Genomic DNA, 14,686 nt, shown 5'->3' on the forward strand with positions numbered 1-14,686 from the left:
CTATGTATCTCTCGATCTTACTTTTTATTTCTTCTCTGACCCAGTCAGAGATGAGTAGCATGTTGTTTGATTTCCATGTATTTGTGGTTCTTTCTGCATTCTTTTTACAGTTTATCCCCAGCTTCAAAGAATTATGATCAGAGGGTATGGTTGGTATGGTTAGGTTTCAACCCTCTTATATTTGTTGAGGCTGTCTATCTCTGTGCCCCAATATGTGGTAAGTCCTTGTGAATGTTCTATGTGCATTAGAGAAGAATGTACAAGCATCTGTTTTGGGATGCAAGACTCTGTAAATGTCAGTTATATCCAGTTGGCCTAATGTGTCATTTATAGATGTTATTTCTTTATTGATTTTCTGTTTGAAAGATCTGTCCATATCTGACAGTGGGGTAGTTAGGTCCCCTACTATGATAGTATTTTGGTCTGTTTCTCCCTTTAGTTCCATTAGTAATTGCTTTATATATTTTGGGTCTCACTGATTGGGAACATAGATATTAATAAGTGTTATGTTTTCTTGGTTCATGATTCCCTTTATCATTATGAAGTGTCCCTCAGAATCTTTCTTTACCTTTTATATTCTGAAGTCTATTTTGTCTGGTAATAGTACCACTACTCCTGCTTTTCTCTGAATGCCATTTACTTGAAATATCATTTTCCATCCTTTCACTTTGAATCTATATTTATCTTTGAAACTGAGATGTGTCTCCTGGAGGCAGCGAATGGTTTTGTTTTGTTTTTATTTTTTTATTTTTATTTTTTGATCCAATCTGCAACATTTTGCCTTTTTATTGGTGAGTTATGTCTATTTACATTTAGGGTGATTATTGAAATATGAGGTTTTTCTATAAGCATTTTATGTTTCGCCAGAAATGGTGGCAAGGTGTTTCCATTGCTTCCTTGTCTTGTGTGTCACCTTTTTAAAATTTTCATTGGGTTTTGTGGATTTTCCCTCAAGTTCTTGTTTTATATTATGTACTTCAGTTCTGAATCTTTAGTGTGTGGTTACCATTATGAACATGTAAAAGATAGTTATATAAATACAGTCATCCATTTTCTTCTGTGCGTGACTTATCTCCATTCCCCTTTGTGAATTTGGATCTTTGAATCCTCCCCTTTTCAGTCATTGCTGTCTCAGTTTGTCCTTATGTATGCTAAACATTCATTACTATCTTGCTATAGCAAATCTCCTCTTACTGTTTAAGCTTATAATGCCCTATTCTTAGTAAGGGTTCCACTCCTCTGATTCTATCTCTCTGCTACTCACCTTAATCATAGTTATGGTTTCTTTGTTGTTGTTGTCATTTCATTTTAGGTGAGCTGACCCCTTTCAGTATTTCCTGTAGTGCAAGCCTCGTCATAGAGAATTCCCTCAAATTTTGTATGTCTGGAAAGGTCTTTATTTCTCCTTCATATCTAAAGGAGAAATTATTCTTGCCTGGATACATTGTTCTGGTCTGGTAGTTCCTTTCATTTAATATTTTGAATATTTGATTTCACTTCTTTCTGACTGGTAAGGTTTGTGCTGAGAAGTCTGACGATAATCTACAGGTTTCCTTTATAGGTTATGGTCTTCCTTTCCCTGGCTTCCCTGAGAATTCTTTCTTTGTCATTGATTTTTGATAATTTTGATAATGCCCATTATTCTTATGTTTCCTCTCCTGATGCCATCAGCTAGTTCTTGAATTTTTCTCCATTAATTTTCATTCTTCAGTTTCCCTCTTCTTCCTTCTGATTTATTTCTAGATTTCCGTCTTCAATATCACTGATCCTTTTCTCCATTTGGTCAACTCTATTTCCCAAGCTTGCTATTTCATTTTTCATGTCTTGCGGTGTGTTCTTCATCTCCAGAAGCTCTATTTGGTTCTTGTTGAGGATTTCAATCTCCTTGCTAAAGAACTCATTCTGCTCATCTAGTTGTTTTTTGTTTTGTTTTGTTTTGTTTTGTTTTGTTTTGTTGTTTTGTTTTGTTTTTTTTTTTTCAATTCCTGCCATCCTGAATTCCCTGACATTTAAGTCACATATTTCTATGTCTGTAAGCTTATTTTCTGGAGATTTTTCTCTTTCTTTCTGAGATGCCTTGTCACCTTGGTTGTTCATGGTGTTTAATGGACTATTTCTGCATCTGGGCATTAATGGAAGTGTATTCTGCTTTCTTTTTTTTTTTTTTTTCCTCAAGAAAGATTTATTATATAAAGGTCTCTCTTTAGCCATTTGCAAAGAAGCCATTTTTATTTTGGTTTCTAGTAGGTGGCGTCTAAGCCTCTTGGATCCTGCTTTATATAAAGTTTTAATAATGCCTTTTTTTTCTTATAGATATTCAGTCACACTTGCTACTCTCAGTCTCCGTCCCTTTCAGTGTGAGCACCAGCTTTGGAAGCATTTGCTCAGATTACACTCAGTCTTCATTGTATTTGGTCTTAGAGATATGTGGGGAGAGGCCTTCCGGGTTGAGAGATGGAGGCTGCAGCTTAGCCTCATGGTTTGCAACCATAGCTGGTAATAATCAAATGTTGTTTCTCTGCCATCCCCGCTTATTTGCCATCCCCATTTCTCTCTTTTCTACCCAGGTCCCTAGGCACTGCTGCTAGCCATGTGGAGCTCACAGCTCTCCCAGGCAGGGTTGTTCAGGGAACCCCCCACACCTTCTCCCCTTCCCTTGCTCCTGCAGGGAGCTCCAGCTGTGAGAGGCAGTTTCTTTGTTCGTCCTAGTCTACCGCCCAACTCCCAGGGTTCTGACCTGTGTTAGCACCTAGGCGCAGAACCCACATCAGACGTGCTGGTGTGTAGTTTGGGTGTCTTTTGTTGAGTTTTAGATATTCAGCTTATTGTTTCAAGGGGATACATCTGAGAATGTCTCTCACTCCACCATGTTTCTGATGTCACTCTACATGCTTTGTTGTTGTTGTTGTTGTTGTTGTTGTTGTTGTTTTTATTATTATTTCTATTCTGGATTTAGGCAGAGATGGTTTCCCAGCTCATATTAGTTTCGGGTGTACAATATATTGATGCCAATGACACACTTTCAAACAGTTTGCCAACCAGAGTCTAGTCATCATTTCTCACCCAGCCAATTATCACAATATAAGTGACAGGATTACCCTCCCCTATTTTACTTAACCTTCAAACCTATGCTAATGGAATATTGACATGACATGTGTGGGGAAAAGTAGCTGAAAGATGCACACACACTGATCCAGACATTAACACATGCAAAAGACACTTTATCCATACATGCTGATTTGCACGCACACTTAAGCACACACACAATGCATCCACATCCTGAGACACACAGTAAACCACACTACAACCCCCTTTGAAATGTTCACACAGGTAAATAAGGACAGACACTCACATATAGACACATGCCTGGAAGACCATATCCACATTTCACCCCATCACTCAAACACATACCACTGGCAGTGAAAAACACCCAGATAGGCACTCTTCACATCTGGGACTCAGCATCCCAAACAGTTAGGGACATGGTAGAGGACCACAAAACCAGCAGCAGGATGGGCTAATTAGGTGGGTCATGGCTAACCACGATGGACATAGCATATAAAGAACACCAAAGGCAAGCGAGAATCACAGTCAGCTCTAGAGTCACACTATATCTTGACCTTCAGCTGCAAGAGTAAAAGAAACCTTAAGGAAAAGGGACATGGCCTGTTTGAAAATTCACATGAGTTGGAATGGGATGGGGCATGAAGGTGAAAGCTAAAAGTAGAAGGCAAAAGGAATGAGGGAGTCAGGGAAAAGAACAGGGCTTTGGGGTGATGCTTAGACACAGCAAAAAGACTGGGGGAGGGGAGAGTCCATAACCTGGTCAGCATCAAGCACATGCATAACAGCTGTGATTTATTGATAGCTAGTCTTCCTGCTAAGGACCGTTATTGGAAAACTCACCTGTGCCAGTTTAGAGGTCCAGAGAGGCTGAATTGATGTCAACTGGCCCCTGCCTGGCCATAACTCCCCTCTGGGCTTTCACCTGCCTTGGGCATGGCTACTTCGCCATTTCAGAAGAGCCACATGAAGACAGGGCCAGGGAGAAAGAAAAACCTCCAGAGAGGAAGATTCCGGGCTCAAAGAGTGACTCCTCATCCCTTGTTTGTCAGCCCAGAGGCTTGGAGCAAAAACACGAATATTAGTGAACTGGACTGTCATGGCATGGAGAGAACTGAAACCCAAATGGCCAGCTACAGTGCAGGTTTCCCACTGTCTGGCCAGGTGCTGATTTCACAGGTGGGGACAGAGCAGTGACTGCCAGACCCTCAAATGCCAGGACATTGGCTGGCCTGGCCTTCAGGGCGAAAGATAGCACCTGGCCAACTCTTGGCTCATGCCTTCCCTGAGACTTGGTTTCTTCATCACTGCTGGCATTGAAGATGGCAAGCCAGTGATCGTTAAACAGCCAAGGTTGCCTTTGTGTGTCCTGAACTTCAAATGAGTGCTCAGGATTCCTACATACAGCTGAGACTCCATCAATACCACACTCTGCTATGGCCCCATACTACTGAGTCACATCACCTCTTCCCCAATCTCAGCCCAAGCCAGACCAGAGGAACAGGGTGTGCACTTTTCACTGGCCACAGTGTTCCTGGCAACTGCATGATAGCCCAGGCTCAGGACTTCTGCCTTATCTCCTGCCAGAGGGCCAGCCATTAACCGCTGACCTACTGGGAGGCCAGCCTCATCTACCTTGCATTGAACTCTTTCTCTATTCAAGTCATGTCTGCATCTGCAATCTGTTTGCCCAAATGCCACAGGCTGACTCCTTTGGCCTATTGGCCTTGTGCAGTTGCCAGTCCTTGGTCCAAAAATGGGTAGTCACCAAGCAGCTCTGGGAATTTCGAGGCTGCATTTTCCAAGAACTTCAGCCTCGACCACTTACTCACCGAACACCACATGCTGTGACTCTGGTCCTTTCAACCGGTCCCCCAGCCCTCCAAGGTTCAGGAGAGATGCCATGGAAGGAAACAGGGCAAAGAAGCAAAACAAATAAAAGCAAATTCTGAGGCTCAGACAATAGACCGGGGCTGACCGGAGCCTCAGGACAGTGGGAAGACAACAACATGTATAAAGAGGGTCAGCCCCAGGGTGACGGTCAACCAGCAGGCAAATGGTGCGGAGCACGCAAAGGACTAAACAGCTGTTGGCTAATGAGTTAGCACACCTGGCCTTTTCCTAAGGTTCTGAAGCCATGTATTTCAGCTAGGTTTCATTTAGTACTAATGACAGACCACAGCAGGCTTTGGGGTGCCAACCCGGAGTCAGGCTTTCTAGTGAGGGCAGAGCTGTGGACAAACTGGATCTCTATGTGGCCTTGATGAGATGGTTTTCGGTTGAGTCACAGAGATGGTCACAAAGAACATTGGTGGCAGGTGAGAGGAAGTTGAAAATGACTGGCAGACTAGGTGCTTAAGTGTTTCATGGGAACATAGAGAACACATGAATCCCCTGATTTAAAAAGAAGATGACCTCACAGGGAGGGGTTTGACTCTCAGTGAGAAGCTACCTTGTGAAAGGTCAAAGATGTTACATCGTCATATTTTCTGGATTGGATAGCCCAGAATGGAGACACAAAAAGAAAGTTGTGATGCTGACTCAAAATTTTCTCAAATTGGACAAAAAAAGTAAAGCTTTGTGAAAATATGAACATTCTATCCCATGGTAAATCTTTGCTCTCAGGATGGCCCTCGTTTATAGTTCCATGATCCAGGTTGAATTAGTTTAGACGAGTAATGTGCTGCTTCCAAAATTATGTTACAGAGAAACGTAATTTTGTAAATAACATTTCTTAAAATAAGCAGAATTTTTTTGACATAAGTTATCAAGAAAGTGATAATTCACAAAAGCTATATGGTAATAAATAATATACAGCCATTAAATCTTAAGATTAAAGCTTGAGTTTGCATTATTTGAACAATTTCTGCTATACAGCATGAACTGGGTTTTATATGTTGCCTTTGTTTTTAAGAGCATGTATATCTAAGTGTTTTAAAGTACAGACTTCCAGTTTTGTCCTCCAGACCATGTATTTCTGCCCTATAATCCTGCATACAACTAATTCAATGGAAAATTTAATTTGTTTTTATTGCAAGCCAATTAACTTTTTCTTATCAATGTGACTGAATTTAACACATTTCAAATAAGTGTCAGTACTTATAGATATACGTTTTCTCTGTAGGCACCAGGAATTGTGGAAAGAGTTTATCATTATAGAGATGTTGTATCATATTCCTGTTTTACTGGTAATTTTTTATCATAGAGATAGTAACTCCATTTCTTGAGTTTTTTCATTTGATAAATTAAAATAATATCTACCTGGCGGGATTATTGTGAAGATTAAATGAAAATATATGTATCAAACACTAGTACAATGTCTGCCACCTGGTATGCAGTGGTCCCCCTTCTAGAACCAGGCATTAAAAATATACATAGTAAAATGACTTTCACTATGTATAAAAAATAGAGTGATTAAAAATATACATAGTAAAATGATACTTCATTTTCTTCTTGTTAATAAGTTTTTTAACTTGAATTTTTATTACTCTTTAAGTTGATGGTTGTTCCTTTTGATGATGGTGAGCTGTGATGTCCAGCAGTGCCACAGTGAAAATTCTTGTCTTATATGCTGGAGAAATCCCATGCTTCACACAAGGGGAATATAGGTATTGATTACTATTAGATCTTATAATATATGAAAATTTTTATTTTGTTTTGTTTTGGTCTCTAAAATTGATGAGATATGAATTTATCAATGAGATAGACTTCCAATTCTAGTTTAAGCTTTTCTAAATTAACATTATATTTATTTTAAGGTTAATATAGTTAAAATGATAATTTTGTGTAAAGAATATCAGGTTTAGTAATGTTTCAATAAAAAATGTATCCATTAAAATGATAAAAACGAGCTTTTAAAAATAAATTATGTTTTTGGGTTTAAAATGCAACTGACTAACGATCTCGATGATGAGAAGTACACATTTAGTTTCTTGCCAGATATTCTATATTTTCTAATTTTTGATACATATCTGAGCCGATATTTTTAAAAAAATCAGTGATATACATGTCCATCAAAAGATGACTGGATAAAGAAGACAGTACATATATGGTAGAATATTACTCAGCCATAAAAGGTGAAATTTTACCATTTGCAACAACATGGATGGACCCAGAGGGTATTATTCTGAGAAATAAGTCAGACTGAGAAAGACAAATAGCACATGATTTCACTTATATATGGAATCTAAAGGACAAAATAAACAAACAAACAAAAGAGAAATGGACTTATAGATACAGAGGACAAACATATGGGTGCCAGATGAGAAGAGGGGTTGGGATACAGGTGAAAAAGGTAAAGGAATTAAGAAGTGCAAGTTAGTAGTTACAAAATAGTCACTAGGATGTAAAGTACAGCATAGAGTCTGTAGTCAATAATATTATAACTACGTATGGTGCCGTGTACTAGACTTATTGGAGATATCAGTTCATAAGTTATATAAATGTCTAGGCACTAGCCTGTGTACCTGCAACTAGTATAGTATTGAATGTCAGCTGTAATTGAAAAGAAAATAACATTAAAATAAAAAGAAATTTTAAAAAATATTTTAAAGATTAAAGAGTACGTATGTGTTTATGTGCATATATTATATAGTATAGCTATAGAGTTAGTATGTACACTCTCTTAGATCAGGCTGCCGTAACAGAATATCACAGACTTGGTGCGTTATACAGCAGACATTTATTTTCTCACAGTTCTGGAAACTGGAAGTCTGAGATCAAGATGCTTGCATAGTCAGGTTCTGGTGAGGACTCTCTTTCAGGTTTACAGAACGCTGCCTTCTCATTTGCCCTCACTAGAGGAAAGCGAGAGAGGGCAAGCAATCTCTCTGGTGTCTCTTCTTATAAAGACCATCAGCCCCAAAAAAGGGCCCCACATTCCTGACCCATCTAAACTTAATTCCTTGCTAAAGGCCCATCTCTAAATATTGGTCCATTGAGGGTTAGGGCTTCAACGTATGAATTTTAGGGGGAAACAATTCAATCCATGTTGTATATGTGTGTGTGTATGTGTGTGTGTGTTTTGTGTTTGTGTGTGTGTGTGTGTGTGTGTTTAGGAAGTGAAGAATTTATTGAAAAAATAATAATGACATTTAAATTACTGTATTTTAGAATTGCTTCATAATTGGATATAAGTGATAGCAAGATTTAGAATGCTCTCCTGAAAACATAGTAGAATTTTCTTTCATGATTGTTTTATTTGTTTCATTTTATTTAACTTGTCTCCAAGTTAAAACATTAGTGTACTATTATTAGGATATTAGGACTCACAGGAGATATTTTTCTCACAATGATTTACTTATTCTGGGCATATCATTAAAAGGCAGCTAGTCATTGTATTCCAGAGGTTTTCAACCAGGGGTGGAAATGAAGAACTCTATGAAAATTACAATACACTGTGAAACAGTAATAGAAGCTCTGGTACTAAGGAAGCATGTTGGAGAAACATTTAACTGTTTCTGAACACGATCAGCATAGATTTGAGCTGTATTTCAAAGAAAAGTAGAGTTTAGCCACTCCACAAAAATGTGGAAGGATGTACCACACTAAAGACTCAGCATACACAGAAATATAAATAAGGAATATGGGAGAATGTATTGATTCCAGAATATTTCAGTAATTTAGTCTATCTAGAGCTAAATTGGAAATTACACCGATACAAATTGATTCAAGAAAAATGAAGATTTCATAAAATAGACCACTTTATTATATTCTGGAATTTAGATTTCATTTCTCTGATAATTTCTAAAAGCTACATGGGAATTTTCAGTTAGAGCAGGGGCTAAGATACTGTAAGAGGAGGTAGGTGATGCATCTGGGAACATTTACTACATTCAGTCAACTAGTTTTCTCCTTTCATAAAATGTTGTCTTTATGATATCTAAGCACCAAATTAAATTATGTAATATAAATAGAGCAGAAAATCCTACATAACAACTTATGTAAGACATTGAGATATAAACTATATTTAAAGCAATAAGAATTATTGGCAATCTCTCTTAAAGGCTATTTTCTTCATTATGTATATTATTACCAAAACACTTCCTTTTTTGATGACATGCTAACCTGTGGACTCCAGTTCTTTGCTATGGAACATACAGTTTTCTACTCTTTGAGGATTTCCTTGAATGTCTTCATTTTGGTCTTCTCAAGAACCAAGATGGATGAAAACTCACTTGTTTCTTACCAACTTATCTTGGACATACTCACAAAAAATGTACTTACTTTTTGAGATGGGTCCAAAACTTCCTCACAGTTTCAGCTCAGTAAATTCCCAACTTTGTTCTCCAGTCTACCCTATCATGTTGCTCATTAACTTTCCTAGCTAAAATATTGTGGCACTAAGGCCAAGGTCATAGATCTCATCGGAACATTGCTCATTAGTTTTCTTTTACTTTTTTTTTAAATTGTCTTTATTTACTGTCACCATTTAAAAATAATTTTTGTCAATGAATAATTTACCATTCCTTACCTTCTCTGCATAGAACTACTAACTGCAAATAGATTCTATTAAGTTGTTAACTTAGAGAAGAGATACTAGCCAATTATTCAGTTCTAAAATTAATAGCAGTCATTTGAGCACATAGGGAAGAATTTTTGACCTTCCAAAGGATCATTTCTAACAATTGCAAATAGTGCTCTGATTGTCTCACTTCATTTCTTATTCTAATGCATAAAAGCAATTTGGTGATCTCGTTGCATACTGCAGTTTTTGAAGAAAATCCTACATTATGAATCAATAGAATTACCAAAATGGATTCAGTAGTACTTGGATAACGGACAGGATTGTTTTGTCTTCTATAAGGCACCCAGAAATTTGGATAATATAAAAGTCATATTAAGTATTGGCAGAACTTACTACTTTTTGAATAAATGTGAATAACTGAATCTAAATGTGTACGTAGGCTTAAATTTGACCTAAAACATGGAATAAACTATGAAAAAGGAAACTAAAGCTGATGATTCTCTTCTTCATCAATCATCTCTTTATCATTTATCAATGATCATGCTTTTGAATATTTTTTATAGAAGTACATAGCAGAGAGTTCCCGAGCCTCCTAATTCATTTCCTCTTACTCCTGGGCATACAGTTAGACTACATTTCCTAACCTCACTTGCTAGATGGAGCCATGTGACTGAATTATGGCCAATAAAATGTTGAACAATATGGTCTGCATCATTTCTTGGTATGACTTAAACTTTTCACCTGTTGGATGTGTGAAATGGCAAAAAAGAAAAGAAAAGAAAAGAAAAGAAAGCAGGAAATCTTGGGAGCCATATGTTGACTATTATAGAAATACAATATAAAAGGAGTTCAGACTTTTGAATCACAGCTTGGAGAATAGCTACCTAACTAGGAATGCCTTCAATGAACTGCTTTGTGAGCAAGAAATTTAGAGATTTATCTACCATGTTAGCTAGTACTATTTCAACTACCATAGTTTGTCAATATTTTATTAGTATAAAACAACTAATAACATAATAATTATTTTAGAAATTTTCTCATTATATTGCAATATTTTGCAGTTTGTCATTTTTAAAACAGCATTCATGGTAAAATACTTTTATGCTTATATTGTTATTTTATATGTTCAACTACTAGCTTTGGCAAAATACACTATTTTAGATTGCTCTGATGGCCAACAGTCTCTATCCTTAATGGAAAAAAAGAAAAAAAATAGAGTGATCAGTTGCTGCAAACTTAATATCTCCTTTCCTCTCTTATTTTTTCAAATCCATTTTCTACCTCAGTGAGACACACATAAATTCCAGAGATGCAAATCTGTTATTAATCCCCGATTATCAGGATGATCCTTTGTGTTGGAGTTGAAGGATGGCAGAATATGCCATAATTATGCTACTTTGGTATAAGGATAATTTGAGCTAAAAGCACTTAACAAACAACAAGTGCAAGAAAGGCATTCTAATCTTTCCTCTTCTTCCTGGAAACAGGAGATCAAAACTCCCATGTGAATGATGCCTTTCCTGCACAAGGAGAAAAAATATTCTTTAACAGGGAGTCAACACCAAGAGGATTCTATACAAACAGGCCTTATTAAAATAATTCTTATCTCCCTTTAGCCTCCCTACATAGTTTATTTTCTACAGCTATTTCTCTCTCTTTGTTCAACTTAATATGAAGGCATATAGTTTCTGTCATTCCTTTGGGTCTTCATTTCCTTATGAGGACTCCCATGGCATGTAAACTTTATATAACTATATATGCTGTCTCCTGTTAATCTGTCTGTTGTCAGTTTAATACTTAAGTCTAGCAAAAACCCCTAAGAGGATAGAGGTAAAAGTTTACCTTCCCTACAAAATTGTGTCACGTAGAAAAACTTGCTTCATGTGATGAATATTTGGGGGGCACAAATTTATAATGTAAAATTTCTGTTTTTTGTCAGGTATGGGAGGAGGATGCTCATGAGTTAAACACTGAAGGCAGTCATCCAAGATAAGTAGCATTGTGAGGTGAGGTTTGGTATTTACAATTCAGGAATGTCTTAATTTCAATACTGACTTTTTTGAATTCCTTAGGAAAAACTAGTTTTCAATATATGACTAAAAATTAAAGAGAGGTTCTAAGGTATTCATTTATTTTAAAATCCTGAACTAGATTCTTAACCTAAACCCCTCTCTTGACTCAATTATCTTATCTTATTTTTGAAATGGCCAGTCATTAAATGTTTAAATCTCAGAATAAAATGATTAGTTAGATTAGGGCAGGCTGCTGTGACAGTCTAAAATGAGTGTTTCAACTTGATGGTGGCTCTTCTGCTTGCTGTTCTTCCAAATAGTCATTCAGGGACTTAGGACAATTTAGCGCATTCCATCTTGAGCATTGTTTCAAAATAACTTCAATCACTGTTATTTCAGTATATGAAAGGGAAAAGGGGCAGAAGTTGACTTCCAGAGGTTTTCTGAAGTGAGGTGAAAATTGCAAATTTTATTGCAGCTCACATTTTATCTTGAAAATGCAGGCAAATGTCCACACTTGGCTTTGAAAAGGCAGGGGAATTCTCTTCATTATTAGGCAGCTATGTCTAAGTTCCACCTCTATTACTGAGGAAAAAGGAGAATGTTTGTGGAGAACTAGCACATAACATGTGCAACTTTAGACACATTATAGATATTGATTGTTGTAGATATTCTAAAATAAGATAGTTTCTATTAAGAATATGTACTATTGGGTACATGAACCAATGGTATAATAGTACAGAAAGATTTTTAAATATATATTAGGAAAATAGAATATATTCTTCTTCAAATAATAAGAGAATTAATACTTTTTTTTTCCTTTGAATTCAAAACAATATCAGATGAACTTTTTTGGATGTTTTAAATCATTTCAAATTATTTCAGCTTATAAAGTCTTGATATCACATATTCCAAACTAAACCTTCCTGGACTACAAGCTAAATTTTGGCTACTTGATTACAATTAATTGTTTTCCCCATTATCCAGAGAAGTCTAATTATCTTTATCACAAAAGAAAATGAAAAATAAAGCATAGCAGAGTATAAGTGAGAGTTATGAGATGTAAACTAGCTTTATGGAAGCTATCAAAAAGACTTGAGGGGTGGCATTTACTATTTGGCAAAACATTTTCCAATGTACCTGTCCTACATAGACACAGAAACAAAATCCATTGTTGTTTTCATAAAATTAAAAACATTTAAACATTGAACTACTTCTGATGCTTGGTTGCTGGAATATAGCAACAGATCTGTCATATTTCCTAAAATTATAATAAACATCATAGTAAATACTTTAATATTCACTAAAGAAGAAAAACCTATTGGGTTCCAGCTAATTTTTTGGTGACAGATAATTAGTAGGTTAGCTTATCAAAGCAAAAGTAGCAATACAACAGAAAACCAAACATTCATTTTACATACTTAATTATTAAGTCTGTTTTCATATTTAAAAACTTCTTTTCTGCTAATGGTTCTTTGAAAAATAAATAAATAATGAAGTTGGTAAAATTGGTCAAGGATTTTACAAAGACCACCGTAAATATTAAGTGAACTAATTTAGCTTGTCAAGATTAGAACAGAAATTTCTGACATTATTTTTCTTCTTTATAATTTATAATATTGGGATATTTTATATGTGTAGGAAAAATATTTGATTTTTGTCTTTTCTCACATCCTATGAACTAAAGTTGCTTCCTGTTGGTCTGGCTTCAAGTGATTTTTCAGGGTAGGAGGAATCTCATAATGGGAAAGAACTTTGCCCCATACAGATATGTTAACTTTTATAATGGCCAGATTTACAGTAATTCTTAAGATAAGTATGCACTTGATTCTTTTTGGTCCCTACATCAGTTGTAATCTTTGAAACAGACTTAATTTTGCTAATTTCATTACCTCTTCTAGCCAATCTTTACTTGAGCCATTTAATTGGGATAAATGGAGTATCAAGACATTATTTGTTTTATCTGTCATTAAATGAACAATTACATTTTCCAGAATGCACTGAGTTCCTCTTGAACTTTTAAAAGTATATATAACTCTTCAGACTGTATAATATTTATTATTTAATTGTAAACAACATTCACATTATTTAGAAGCATACACACAATGCACAATTTCAAAATTGTAACAAATATTTATTTTAATGCATCATTCCTGTTTCATTTGGTTCTTTCAGTTTTCCTTTTTGGCAAACAAGGAAATATCAGTAATTTCAGTGTCTTCGAGTTTGCATGCTCAAATAATTATATATTTATTTTTCCTCTCTTCCCTTTTTTTGAAACTAATTTCTTAAAGAGTTAATGGCATTTTCTTTATCTTTTGTTATTGACATACCCCTTCTTTCTCAAAATCATCTTCAGTTGTCTTCAGTTTTTTTCGCAGTGAATTGAGTTCAAGTATTAGCCCCTCCCTCACATAAATAAGCATTAATTTCAAGTTATTGCCATTCAGGCAATTATGAATATTCTCCATATCTACGTTCAATCTCATATCTTAATTTAAACCATCTTTCTCAATTTCATTTTCACTGGAAGTAGAGTAAAATAGGTGACTCTTATCATCAAAATTCTGTTCTTTGAGTCATATCATATAATGGATGAAATCTACCATGAAGATCATTTAGTCAGCATAATAATTTAATACTTGATTTTTCTAATATTCTTACCACAATATCAACTGGTCTTTTAAAAACTTATAATTGTGAGGAATTCACCCCTTAATGTTTGCATAGCTGTGAAAGTTGGAGTTAGTCCTTTTGCTGAGATTATTATAACTGTATTTATTCTCTTATATTATTTTCTATGCACTTTTCTCTGAGTCTTTGTCAATTTTAGCATTCTCTCCCTCTTTTAAGCAGTACAACTGTGTAGGGGAGGAAAAATAATTTTCCCTGTACCCTTCTGAGTTCTTAGTTGAGACTCTGTAATAAAAAAAAACAAATTAACAAGAGTAAAACAAACAAATTTATTAATATGTATACTTTATATATACATGGAAGATACCTAAGAAAAATGAGTAAGTCAAAGAGGTGGCTTTAGAATTCAAGATTAAATATTATCTTAATAGGGAAAGGAAAAGAGATATAAGCCTCTTATTAGAGTAAATAGCTTTTTGGGAAGAAAAATGGGTTCTTAGAAGAGTAGATG

Source organism: Pteropus alecto, unplaced genomic scaffold (assembly GCF_000325575.1).
Source record: "Pteropus alecto unplaced genomic scaffold, ASM32557v1 scaffold673, whole genome shotgun sequence".
Classification (NCBI taxonomy): Eukaryota; Metazoa; Chordata; class Mammalia; order Chiroptera; family Pteropodidae; genus Pteropus; species Pteropus alecto.